The sequence below is a fragment of the Dipodomys merriami genome, unplaced genomic scaffold (assembly GCF_024711535.1).
Source record: "Dipodomys merriami isolate MVZ:Mamm:240054 unplaced genomic scaffold, mDipMer1.0.p SCAF_29, whole genome shotgun sequence".
NCBI classification, from domain to species: domain Eukaryota; kingdom Metazoa; phylum Chordata; class Mammalia; order Rodentia; family Heteromyidae; genus Dipodomys; species Dipodomys merriami.
The window spans coordinates 14353108-14367460 of record NW_027204381.1 but is presented as its reverse complement, the minus strand read 5'-3'; the positions used below and the strand labels follow the sequence as shown (position 1 = coordinate 14367460).

Below are 14353 nucleotides of genomic sequence, written 5' to 3'. Positions count from 1 at the left end.
ATCTCCACTCACCCAGATGGCTCAATGGAGTTGGCTGCCTGCATCCCTGAGCAGATCATCTGCTTAGCATGATCCAGATCCTCCTGAGGGTTCTAACTATAGCAAGGCTAGCTACAATCTTTTAGCCAAAAGGAGAAATAAAGAGAGATCGATATTTTCCTGTCTGACATTTCACCCCCTCTCCCAGACAGAATGTGTGTCATTGACTTTATTGATCGTAACAGCCATTATTTAGGGAGCATTTAAGATGCCTTCTCTCTGTGGATTATTTTGAGTGATAGGTATTAATATCTCCCACTTGGTGGAAGAGGAGACAGAGATTCAGAGAAGCTATGGAATCTGCTGCAGATCTTCTGCTGCAGATCAGCTGACAAAACACAAGCTCCCTGCTCTGAACAGTTAGAATCATCCAACTGCAGAGAAAGGGCCAACTGCTTGTCCAATTAAATAACACCAATAAGGTGAGGTTTCAAAGCAGGAAGTTTCCATCTGGGATTGATTTCTCATTTCACATGTCATAGGCAGGAATCCTCAGAGCCCTCTGAATATACAAATCATTGGACATGATGCTCTTAGCCATTCGTGGACTTGCATGCAAACATTGCAGTTACAAAACTAGAAGACATTATAAAGGTCATCTGGACCCATAGCTATAGGGAAAGTTTGCTTATAAAAGCCCAGCAGTGTGAAGAGAAACTCAGCATAGCCGGATGCTAGCTATTCAGAAGGTTGTAATCTGAGGATAGAAGTTCAAAGCCAACCTGGGAAAGAAGGCCCATACACTGTTAACTTTAATCAACCTGCAAAAAAAACTCCACCTGTAGCCTGGCACTGGTGACTTGCACCTGTCATCCTAGATACTCAAGAGACAGAGATCTGAGGATCATGTTTGAAGCCAGCCTGGCAGGAAAGTCCATCATGAGACCATTATCTCCAACTAATCATTCCAGAAAACAGGAAGTGGAGCTGTGGCTCAAGTGTAAGAGTGGTAGCCCTGAGCAAAACAAATGAACAAACAAAAAAGATTCACAGACAATGCCCAGGCCATGAATTCAAGTCCCAGTACCAGCACACAAAGAACACAACAAAAAAATAAAGCAGTATACTAAAACACACATTTCTGCAAATTTGGTAGAGATGTGCTTGTCCTTAATTCAAATGAAGAGAATCCTTTAATTCTCTCTGCTTCGTGCTGTTCAGTGGGGCAGTGGGGAGCCTCTCCTTTCTCTGTAGGTGTCAGCCATTCATGTTGTACGGTGATGAATCTATTCCCACTAGGTTACCATTCCTCCGCCAAAAGCTCTCCTATATGATTGAGTTTTCAGCTCTCTCTAAATCCACTTTGATGCTCTTCTGACCAATTTCCTCCCCTGGGAGATTGGTCACTCTAGGACACTTCACCTGATGATTTTTGCTGGTTGGTGACACATGGAACAGGGCCAGTGAACTATTACACGTGGTTGTATTTTGTTGGCTGGGTCAGTGGGAGGTAGGAAGGAAGCCTAGGCCCTTCTCCAGTGCTTCTTGATTCAGTGTGACATTGGTGGTCATCATGTCTTCCATCTGTGTGGCCTCTGATGGACGGCCCCTAGTGCATAAATCTGACTCTCTGTGGACTCCGAAAACACTTCTGGGCTTTCATCTCCTTTGGCCTTGGGGTGTCCACAGCTCTTTTTCCTGCCAATCTCCTTGTGCCTCAGTGTCCTTTGTTTATCCTTTAACCTTATACCCCTCACTTCTTTCAGTTGATTCACTTGTATCACATGCTGAATTTGTGTGTGTGTGTGTGTGTGTGTGTGTGTGTGTGTGTGTGTATGTGTGTGTGAGTGTGCATGTATTGGGACTCTGGGCCTCACACTCTTGCTTGTTTCTTTTTTCCTCTCAAGACTGGTGCTCTACCGCTTGAGCCACAGCTCCACTTGCTGCTTTTTTCTTGTCAATTGGAGATAAGAGTCTCACAGACTTTTTTGCCCAGACTGGCTTCAAATCTTGATCTTCAAACCTCAGCCTCCTGAGTAGCTAGGATAACATGTGAGAGCTACAAGCACTGGGCTTTCCATGGTACATTTATTGCCTGCAAGGCATGGAGCAGATGCTACTGCTGAATGCGCTCCTATGTGTTACAAGATGTTTTTTGGTTATTTCTCAAATGATTAGGTCCAGCCCATCACCAAGATAATCACATTGGCTGCCAGCCCCTGGCACGCATCGTTGCCCCCCCCCCGGGTTCTTGGTCAGCTAGAATTGTGAGGTCATTATCATGAGGTCATTCTTTTTGGAACTTCATTTCAGAACTAGGTTACCCAGGCTACCAGCCTGCCACCATCTTGAGGACTGTTGATGAGTGAGCTACTGCATTCCTTCATTCTCAACTTTCTTCTCTGTCAAATGAGAGCATCACAGCATTCCTTTCAACATAGTTACTGCCAGGATGAAGTGAATTGACATATATGGCCAACTTCAGACATGACAGTGCTTAGTGCTTCATACAGGTGGCCTTTGTCTTCAAGGTAACTGTAGTTTACATACAAGAGCAAACATTTGATCTAAACACATCATTTGTCCTTTATAGGATGCCGATCGTCTCATGTTCAAGGCCACTGCAAACAGTGATGCTGTGGTGCTTTCTGGAGCCAGATATCTTGGGAAGGAAATGGTGACCCATTGTGTGTGTGTGTGTGTGTGTGTGTGTGTGTGTGTGTGTGTGTGTGCGTGCGCGCGTGCGCACACACGCGTGCACATGTCCTGGTCCAGGGGCTTAAACTCAGGGCCTGGGCATTGTTCCTGAATTTTTCTATTCAAGGCTAGCATTCTACCACTTGTGTCACAACTCTGCTTCTGGCTTTTTGTTGGTTCATTGAGATAAGAGTCTTATGGACATTCCTGCCTGGGCTGGCTTTGAACCGTGATCTTCAAATCTTAGTCTCCTGAGTAGCTAGGGTTACTGTTGTGAGTAATCAGTGCCTGGATTGTAATGGTCTTTTTTTCTTTTTTCTCCCAGCCTTGTTTGAGTTTTCTCAGGTATTCCCTAATGTGTGATGGGGTTATATGTGAGATGATTATAATTTTAAAAAATATTGTGTGTTGTAAAATGTGCTTAATTCGCCCTGGCTACTGAATATCTTTGCCTAGCAACAGCATGTTAGAGCAGTTGGTTATTAATCCTCAGGATTGCCAGGATGATCTGAAGCTGTAGATACCATCTCTATTCAACCTTGCAGGAGAAAATCCCACTCACCAGCCTGAGAAAAGATTCACATTCAAAATTCAAGGTATGAACCAAGTACTGGTGGCTCATGCCTGTCATCGTAGCTACTCAGGAGGTTGAGATGTAAGGATTGTGGTGCAAAGCCAGCCTGAGCAGAAAAGCCCATGAGACTCATCTCCAATGAACCACCAAAATGCCAGAAGTAAAGCTGTGACTCAAGTGGTAAAGTGCTAGCCTTGAGCAAAACATCAAGGGAGGACTGGGAAGGTGGCTCAGTGGTAGAGTGCTTGCCTCGCATACATGGGGCCCTAGGTTTGATTCCTCAGCACAACATAAGCAGAAAAAAGCTGGAAGTGGTGCCGTGGCTCAAGTGGCAGGGCACTAGCCTTAAGATGAAGCACTAAGGGACAGTGCCCAGGCCCAGAGCTCAGCCCCCATGACTGATCAAAAAATAAAATTAAAAAATAGTTAAAAACTAAATAAACACAAAACATCAAGGGATAGCACTCAGGTCTTGAGTTCAAGCCCCAGGACTGGCACACATGCTTGCCTCCAAACCCCCACCCACAAATTCAAGATATGATTTCTACTAAATGTTTGTCATTTTCTGCCATCTATTACAATTAAAAAGAAACCATAGTTAGGACAACATTGGCCAGGTAAGACAATAGGGAAATTAGAAAATATATTCCAAAAAATTAAGCTAGAGTTAAGAGTTAACGTATAACTGAGCTAAAAAATAATCAGGCTGCAATAAACATAGTTGTGCTGGTAGATTTAGTGTGGTCTTGTTTGTGATCATTTGGGTAAATGCCCAAAAGTGGGACTGCTGGGTCATAGGGGAGCTCTATGTGGAGTCTTTTGAGGAACCTCCATGCTACTTTCCAAAGTGGTTGAACAAGTTTACACTCCCACCAACAATGAAGTAAGGTTCCCTTCTGTCCACATCCCCTCCAACATCTGTTGTTTAATTAGAGTTCTTGATTAGAGCCATTCTAACTGAAGTAAGGTGGTAACTCTTTCTCCTCCTCCTTTTTAGGTAGGTTCTTACTAGATTTTGTCTTGGCTAGCCTTCAACTGTGGTTCTCCTATCTCTACCTCTAGAGGAGTGAGTCACCATAGCTGGAAAGGAAACAGAACTTTTTCCTGACTCACTGGGGTGACAATATCAGAAGGAATTCCTATAGTCTCAACCTTCTCTCAACCTTTTCTAATTCATTTCATCCTCCCTATAAACTTTGTGAATATATATGTATATATATATATGTATGCATGTATATATATACTTATATATATTTATATTTATATTGTACATTTATATTTGTGCTAGTACTAGGGCTTGAACTCAGGGCCTGGAACTCTCATTTGGCTTTTATTGCATGACTGGTATTTTACCACATCAGCAACAGCTCCATTTCCAACTCTTTTTTTGCCAATCCTGGGGCTTGAACTCAGGGCCTAGGCATTGCCTCTGAGTTTTTGTCATTGTTGTTCAAGGCTAATGCTCTACCACTTGAGCCACAGCACCACTTCTGGATTTTTCTGTGTATGTGGCACTGAGGAATTGAACCTAGGGCTTCATGCATGCTAGGCAAGCACTCTTCCCCTAAACAGCATTCCCAGCCCCTATGTCCAACTCTTTGCTGTTTAACTGGACATAAGGCTCTCACAGGGCTGGGAAGGTGGCTCAGTGGTAGAGCGCTTGCCTTGTTGCTGAAGAGCTGAGGGACAGCACCCAGGGCCAGAGTTCAGGCCTCATGACCGGACCTCTCCCCCCAAAAAAAAACAACCAAGACTCTCACAGACTTTCCTGCCTGGACTGGCTTCAAACCGAGATACTTAGATCTCAGCCTTCTGCCTAGCTAGGATTATAGGCATGAGCCACTGGCATCCAGATTCACCTCATGTACTTTTTTTTCTTCTGATCTAGATTGTAAACATGTTTTGGATGGATTTCTATCCTGTTTATGGCCATTGGCCCACACAGTACAAGGTAGAGTTTACATTCATATAAGGCAAATCCTCATGGGCATTTAGTGGTGAGGATTACGTAGTGAGGGCTATTATAGAACCCAGGCAGTATGTGATAAAATGGGAAAGTACACAGCAGAGACTGTGGTGTCTCTTTGATGGCCACAAAGGGAGAGTCTGGGTTTCCTCCTTCTTGACATAAGTTCCTTTTTGGATTCTCCGCATGTGAACTTCCTCTGAAGTGATCCTTCTTTGATCTCCAACAGAACGTGCTTCTTTGTGGATCTATCCCCATCCCTGACCCCCTGTGCCTATCCTTCCCACAATAGCCGGGGTGTTCTGCAGAGACAATTCTGTCTGCACAGTAGCTTTGTGTCTCCTTAGTGTCCCACAGAAAAGGGGAGCTTCAAACTTACAGGTGTACAGTGTCACTGAAGGGTCTTTCTCTCTTGTTTTTTCTTCAGATAAATGGGTGCCTGTGTCTCTGGGCAAAGGGGATCTAACCATGAACAGTGATCCTCAGATCTCAGGCTCCTGAGTAGGATTATAGGTATGCTTCACTAGCACCTGGCTGCATTCTTTAATTTTTGCCAGACCTGGGGCCTGAATTCAGGGCCTGGGCACTGTCCCTGGGCTTCTTTTGCTCAATGATAGCACTCTACCACTTGAGCCACAGCCCCATGTCCCACTTTTTCAGTTTAAGTGGTACTGAGGAATTGAACCCAGGGCTCCATGCATACTAGGCAAGCACTCTACCACTAAGCCACATTCCCAGCCCTGTATTCTTTTTTTTTTCTTTTTGGTCATCATGGGCTTGAATTCTGAGCCTGGATGCTGTCTCTCAACTCCTCAGCTCAAAGCTAGTGCTCTACTACAGCACCACATCTGGCTTCTGTTTATATGGTGCTGAGGAATTGAACCCAGGGCCTCATGCATGCAAAGCAAGCACTCTATCACTGAGCCACCTTCCCAGCCCTCCTGCATTCATTTTTGAGGAAGTTTTCTTTTCCCTTGTCACCCCTCTTTCCTTCTTGTGGTTTCCTTTCTCCTAAACACCACCAGTTTCTCCTCCAGGTGCAAAAGAGATGAAAAGGATTCAGAGTTTCGTGATGCTTTGTGTTGGTTGCATTTTTCTTCTATTATTTTTTTAATGAAAAAGGCCAGTAGGTCATAGAAATGTGAGAGAAATGGTAGATTACTTAAAGTTTGACACCTGACCAAGCCAATGATTCCCCCTTGAGAAAGACAGAAGTGATCCTAATAGACGAGGTGGATGGAATATAGTGAACAATGGTGAAAGTGTGTGGTTGTAGGGAACATGGGCGGACTGAAGAGCCAGACAGAGTGACACTAATCTTAAGGTAGTCCTTAAGTCTCAGAAAAGCGTGGAGCTTGCTGATAGCCACAGTATGAGTCAGCCGATCAGCAGGGAAATGGGAATAGCTGGAAAGAACCTGAGATAAACAGAACAAAGACCCCTTGCATTTCAAACCTGAAGCAAGACCAGCCAGATTGCACCAACAAAATGCTGTATCTGCAGTTGCTATGTCTGCAGTATCGAGTATCAACCAATCATGCGTAGGCCTAAATGAAATTTCCAAGCTTGCTGACTTTTTATTATAAAAGCTGTGAAAAACCAGGGGTCATTGCCTTCCTGCGTAACCAGCAGTAACTGTGTACAGAGGTCCAGGCTGGAGCTTGCAATAACGCGTGACTCTCGTGTGCTTGCACTGGAATTGGCTCCTTGTGGTCTTTGGGGGTCCCTATCTGGGCACTTCACTGACAATCATTTGTTCACGCTGAGTTTGGGGGTATGGGGATCCCAAAGCACCAGTGGGGAGGGGGCTTGAGTGGCCTGTGGAATTTTTGTGGGCAGGGCTCTCAGCAAACAGTGCCCCAGGTGGGCAAATCCAGTGTAGCAGCAATGTTACTTTGGGAGGCAAAGAATTGTCTGGCCTTGGGCTCCCCACTCACCATGCAGAGACAGGAGAAATGAATACACCCAGGGACATTTTTTAAGAAGCATCCACAGAATTCTTACGTCTCTCTAGAGAAGCAGCCTCTGTGGGCAGTTTGTGGTTTAGCTCAGAAGTGCAGGGTTGGAGGAGAAAGGAGGGAGAATCTTGGTTGGTGAGTTCTTGTTTTTAGCTCTGTTAGCATCTTCTGTTCCCTTTGCTAAGCAAGCTGTTGACAAGTGACTCCTTCAAAAGTGCCTGGTACTCAGAGACTCACAGACAAGCATCTTCTTCAGTCTTCTCTTCAATAGTTTTCCTGCTGACACATAAAACTACACATCATCTCTGGGCATACTTTTATTATTATTATTACTTGGTGCCACTTCTGGGGCTTGAACTTATGGCCTGAGTGTTGTCTCAGAGTGCTATCACTTGAGTCACAGCTCTACTTCTGGGATTGTGTGTTTGTGTGTGTGTGTGTGTGTGTGTGTGTGTGTGTGTGTGTGTGTGTGTGTGTGTGTTTGGTGCTTAATTGGCTATAAGAGTCTCATGCACTTTAATGCCCAGGCTGACCTCGAATGAATGATCTTCAGATCTCAGCCTCCTGAATAGCTAGGATTACAGGCATGTGCCTCTGGTGCCTGACACTATACATTTACCTCTTCTTCCTTCCTTCCTATTTCTGTGGTTCCTTTCCATCTCCCCTGGCTGCCTCCATCTGAAGAATCTTTTGTCCATCGTCTTCTGAATCCCCCACCCTTTCAAGAAGCCATGTGTGATATGATCACCAGATGCAATCTTTTATCATAAACAGGATCCCCATTTTACTTCCTGAACAGCCTGCTACACGTTATGAAATCTTCAACAAATGGCTTATCTCTCTCCATTTTTACAACCAAGCCTATGATTGAACCATTTGTCTTTCATAAAAATTTCCAAACTGTAGGCCAGTGGTTTATACTTATAATTCTATCTGAGATCTGATGATCATGGTTTGAAGCCAGCTTGGGTAAACAAATCTGAGAGCCTCTTATCTCTAATTAACCATCAAAAGAAAAGCTTTAAGTACACCACCAACCTTGAGCTTCAAAAAAAGCTCAGGGTATTTGCCTAGGCCCTGAGTTCAAGTTCTAAGACTGTCTCACACACACATACACACACACACACACACACACACACACACTTACTTGCTATTTTATAGTCAAGAAATGGAGACACAGGTTAAGCAGCTTGTCCAAGATTAACTCATTGACAGGCAGCAAAACCATGAGACTGATGTCTCATGGACTCTTATTAGTCATACTTGTGCATTGTTCTACCTGGGCCACCATATCAGCCACAGTGACCTGCCTGATTGTTGGGGACATGAATTATGGCATCTTCAGATGGGTGGCAAATCCCTGCATGTCACTGTCAAGGCTGGACCTGGTGAAGCTATCTGGGTCACCCATGTGGACATTGCAACAACAGCGTTATATTCATGTCCCATGAGAGAGAGAGAGATACCAGGGCCTCTTCCTTCTGCTTTGGTGCAGGAAGAGCTGCAGCTTCAAAGAGAGTGAGAATTTTATTTTATTTTTTATGTTTATTTTATTTTATTTTTTGTTGGTTGTGGGGCTTGAACTCTGGGCCTGGGCACTTCCCTCAGCTCTCCAGCTCAAGGTGAGTACTCTACCAATTGAGCTACTTCTGGTTTTCTGGTGTTTTATTGGATAAGAGTCTCACAGACTTTCCTGCCCAGTCGGGCTTTGAACAGTCATCCTCAGATCTCAGCCTCCTGAGTAGTGAGGATTACAGGCATGAGCCACTGGTGGCCAGCCTGAGAGAAAATTTAGTGCTGATCTCTGGGCTACTGCAGAACTAGCCTTGTAGAGGCCGCTTCTGCTTAGGAATGTCATACATTGCTGGGCTCCGCACCTGACAGCCATCCAGCCACACGGTATGGTCAGAAAGCCAATAGAAGCCACTGCAGAAGCCTTCCATTTATGTTATGATCCTCCTCTTCCATCATGCCAGACAAAGGAGTCAGTGCGAGAGTCACCTTCTTCCTAAATGAGGATTCAGGGGTAAGGGATCATGTCTCAGGGGGACAAAGAGCCTTAGCTCCCTTGGAGGAGGGGCATCACCTCCTCCTGGAACATTTAGCTGCATGACCTCACTCAACTCCCATTCGTTGCTGCATGTGTTCAGCAAGTTTTTGGTTCTGAGCTACTAGTAGCAGTCATTAGGCCCTGGCATCTTCTTAAAGATAAGAAAAAAATGCTCCCATTTCTCCTGCTGAGAAGCTCCTCCAGGGAAGTCAGCAAGAGTCTGAAAAGTTTAGTTCTGAGATTGCTGCTAACCTTGTGTGTGAGCACACAAATTACCAGCTCCTCTGGGACACAGGAAAGGCAGTACTCAGAGGCAAGTTTATAGCTCTGAGCTCCTACATCAAGAAATTGGAGAGATCTGAAACCAACAATTTAATGACACATCTAACCTCCTTGAAAAAGAGCAGCAAGATAAACCCCAATACAGTAGATGGAAAGAAATAATTAAAATTAAATCAGAATTAAATGAATTAGAATCCAAAAAACTATAGAAAGAATCAACAAAACAAAGAGTTGGTTTTTCAAAAAAATTAACAAAATTGACAGACCCTTAGCAAATCTTATCAGAAAAAGAAGAGAACACACCCAAATAAATAAACTTAGAGATGAGAATGGAAACATTACCATGGAAACAACCAAGATTCAGAACATTATAAGGGAATACTTCTCAAAACTTTATGCTAATAAGTTTGAGAACTTGGCAGAAATGGACCTTTTCCTAGCAAACATTGACATGCTAAAACTAAACCAAGATGAGTTAAACCAGCTTAACAGGCCCATATCAAGCATTGAAATAGAAACAGCAATAAGAGACCTCCCACCTAAGAAAAGTCCAGGACCAGATGGTTTTACAGCGGAATTCTACAAGGCCTTCAAAGCAGAGCTGACAGCAATACTCCTCAAACTCTTCATTGAAATTGAAAGGGAAAGTTCACTATCGAACACATTCTATGAAGCCATCATAACCCTCATCCCAAAATCAGGCAGGGACTCATCAAAGAAAGAGAACCACAGACCCAATTCTTTAATGAACATTGATTCAAAACTTCTCAACAAAGTTTTGGCCAATCGACTTCAACAATTCATCCAAAAAATCATACACCACGATCAAACAGGATTCATTTCAGGGATGCAAAGCTGGCTCAATATATGCAAATCAATTAATATTATTCATCACATCAACAGGAACAAGGATAAGAACCACATGGTTATCTCAATAGATGCAGAAAAAGCATTCGACAAGATCCAACACCCCTTCATGATGAAGATTTTGGAAAAATTAGGAATCCATGGAACATTCTTCAATACAACAAAGGCTGTATATGAGAAACCTACAGCCAGCATTATACTTAATGGTGAAAAACTAAAGCCATTTCCTCTTAACTCAGGAACAAGACAAGGATGCCCACTCTCTCCACTTCTCTTCAATCTAGTATTAGAATGCCTAGCTACAGCAATAAGACAAGATGCAGACATAAAGGGGATCCAAATAGGGAAAGAAGAAATAAAACTCTCCCTCTTTGCAGATGACATGATCTTGTATTTAAAGAATCCTATAGACTCCACTCTCAAATTACTCAAGCTGATTCAAAATTTTGGCAAAGTAGCAGGTTATAAAATTAACCCCCAAAAATCAATGGCTTTTCTGTATGTCAACAATGAGAAAAGTGTGGCTAAAATTAGGAAAGCAACTCCATTTGTAATAGCCCCAGAAAAAAATAAAATACCTAGGAATTAACTTAACCAAAGAAGTGAAGGACCTCTATGATGAAAACTTTAAAAACTTGAAAAAGGAAATCAAAACAGAACTTAGAAAATGGCAAAACCTCCCATGCTCCTGGATTGGCAAGATTAACATCGTGAAAATGGCAATACTTCCCAAGGCTATCTACAAATTCAATGCGATACCTAGCTTAGCTGCATCAATGTCAATAACTTCTATATCTTCATCAATTTCCTTTTCTTTTCATTGCTTTTACTCTGATTTCTTGGAGTCACACAGCATGACTATGAAAGGGTCGAGCTAAGCTGAGAGTTTGTGTAGAGGCTGCAGGTGCCTGGGAGCACTGTGCTCACAGCACAGAAGCAAGTGGCAGAGTCTGTGCTCTGGGCAGAGGAGGTGCACAGCAAACTGCAGAATTCCTTGATGAGTTTCCTGGCAGTAAGTCTTCCATTGTTCTTTGTTCCTAAAAGAAAGTAAAATAGTTTGGTGAGACATCTGCTGGATTTTGACAAAACCACTGCACACTGGTTCCAGTGCTGCTAAAAAAGAAAAAAGAAAGGAAGAAACGAAAGAACAAGGAAGAAAAGAAAGTGAAAGAAAGAGAGGGAGGGAGGGAGGGAGGGAGGGAGAAGGGAAAGAAGGGAGGGAGGGAGGGAGGGAGGGAGGGAGGGAGGGAGGGAGGGAGGGAAGAATTGTACTGCAGTATGGAGTTCTCTCCCACCTGAAAAGCAAGACTGGAGGACTCTGCTCCACCTAAATCCTCTCCTACCTGAGTAAAAGAGAAATGATCACATGTGTCGTACCCACTACCACACCTGCGAAGCTAAAAGTCTTCCCATAGATTATGAGAAGAATAGAAATTTGGAGCCTTCTGAGCATGTCTTTGACCGTCGCCTCCATGGGCTACAGCTGAGAAACATGCTGTGGTGCCTGAATGTGGGACAGCCCAATTCATATAAAACCTTTGTGCATAGAAGTCCCAGCAGAGAGCCCAGCAGCCCCTCCTGGCTGCCTATCTGGCTATTTGAGATAAGTGTATGTAATTAAACCCTTGACTCTGGAATGTTCCTGCTACTGACTCCAGGGAGGGGGTTGAAGGTGGAAGGGAGAGGGTGATTCAGATGTCTTCTTCTTAGGACACTGAAAGCACTGTTAGGAAAAGACAATATCTTGAAAAATCTGTGTATTTCTGACATCTGAGATTATTTATGAAACTGAATTTTTTTTATAAAGTTCAGTGAGAACTCAAACTATAAAGAAGGAATGTTCATTTTAATCTAGAAAAAAAATTATTTTGTAGTCAACAGTGCCCTCTCATGGCCAATAAATAAATCATATAGATACATTTCAATGAATTTATAATACCCTGTTCTCCCAGAGTTAATCATTAGGTTTCATAATCTAAAGAGGAAGGTTTAAGCCAGGTGCCGATGGCTCACGCCTGTAAACCTAGCTAATCAGGAGGCTGAGATCTGAGGATCTCGGTTCAAAGTCAACCCAGGCAGGAAAGTCTGTGAGACTCTTATCTCCAATAAACCACTAGGAAACTGGAAGTGGCACTGTGGCTCAAGCAGTAGAGCGCTCGCCTTGAGCTGAAGAGTGCAGGAACAGTTCCCAAGCCCAGAGTTCAAGCCCCACAACCGACAAAAAAAAGAGGAAGATTTATGTTTTGTGGACAAAAGTTATCACTTTTTATTAAACAATGAAACAATATTATGAATAGAATGAACACAATATCAGGTCCAGCTTGGCTTTGAACCGTGACCCTCAGCTTCATGGTTATTCTATACTTAGGTTTCTGATCCAAGTTAATTTATTGGGTTCACTTCATTCTTGTGTGGATATGCAAGACAATCAATTTATTATCAACCTAATGAATACGTGAAGCCACATATTTATGCACTTGGGAGAAGGCTTGAACTCAGTGCCTAGAGTTTGTTAGGCAAGCATTCTTTCACTTAAATCATTTCTCCTGCTCTTTTTACTTTAGATTGTTGTCAGATATTTAGGGCATATGAAATTTACTCATGCAAGCTTCAGATTATGATCCGTCTTACGCTTCTAGCATAATTGATGACAGAACTAAACCACCACATCTGGATCATTTTATGAGATGAAGGCTCACTAATTTTGTCCATGCTAGTTTCAATCCATGATCCTTCCAATATATACCTGCCAAGTAGCAGGAATTACAAGTCTAACTCTAGGTACCAGACTCTCAAACACATTTAGGCCCTCATATGCCTTCTGTTCTTTGGACAAAACAAAGATGAGAAGGAACTACAGAATTTTGACACTAAAATGAAGGCAAGAGATTTTCTTTCAATCTATGTTCTTACTTTACTAAACATGGGATTTGGCAAAAAAGCATATATGAGAAATATTGTTAATGAATGATTTCAGAACATGCCTCCTGACCTAAAAATCTTTCATGTGTGTGTCATGTCTAGCAAGAGCACTGGAGAAAAACATTCATGTTTGTGTTTGACATGACATGTGCAAAAGTTCAGAAGGTTCTGCATAGTGCCTGGTACAGGTTTCTCAGTTAAGATCCAACTCATATATCAAGAAAAGTCTCCTGGCACTTTCAGAATACCCACACAAACTATGGTGGACTTTAGGAAAGTAAGAAAGCCAAAACAAATCATTTGTAACCAGAGCACTAGCAAAGACAATATAAACCCTATTAAACTACCAGTAGAAGCCAAGCATAGCAAACACTTATTATCCCCACACTCAGATAGAAGCAGAAAGGCCAGAAGTTTTAGAGCAGCCTCGACTACATCCTGAAACCCTGTCCAAGAAAAATATAGCAGTAAGATTTAAGCTCTATTGAAATGTCTCTGTAAACATAAATCTTTGTAATCTTAATAAAATTTGAATAACCCTTCCATATACACATCCACAAGGGATTTTGCATTCACACTAAAACCAGGTGCTTCCACGTTTTGAAATATTGTTCCTCATAAAATCAATATTTAAGACAAGGAACAGATATGTCCTGACATTTATTTTTCTGTGGATTATATGTTTTAGAGCAACATTAGTCTCCTAGTGAGTGATTCTGCAGAGGTTATAGAATTTTCCCTCAAATTCCCTTCCTCACACATGCTTGGCCTCCCCTATTATCAAGTTGCTGCGCCAGGGATGTACTTGTGATTACTGGTGAATCCATATGGACATGCCATTGTTAGAACCCATAGGCCACATTAAGGTGCAATCTTGGTGTTGTACCCTCTTTGCTTTTTTTTAAATTTAAATTTATTTTATTTGTGAACATATTGTACAGAGGAGTTACAATTACATGGGCAGGATAATGCGTACATACCCTCTTTGGGTGTAGAAAAATCTCTGTGAGAAGCATTTACCCTTACAGTATCACAAAGCAGTTTTATTCTCCTGATGT

At 42.7% G+C, this 14353-nt stretch overlaps 1 long non-coding RNA gene across 1 annotated transcript in view; it reads left to right on the top strand.

Annotated features, from left to right (window-relative positions):
- Window positions 1-2333: 2333 nt before the first annotated feature.
- The window catches only part of LOC138838772 (uncharacterized), a 39703-nt gene continuing 27683 nt past the window's right edge, over window positions 2334-14353 (top strand). Inside the window, exon 1 of the long non-coding RNA XR_011375747.1 lies at window positions 2334-2510. This is a non-coding gene — a long non-coding RNA (uncharacterized lncRNA). The remainder of the gene's footprint in view (window positions 2511-14353) is intronic.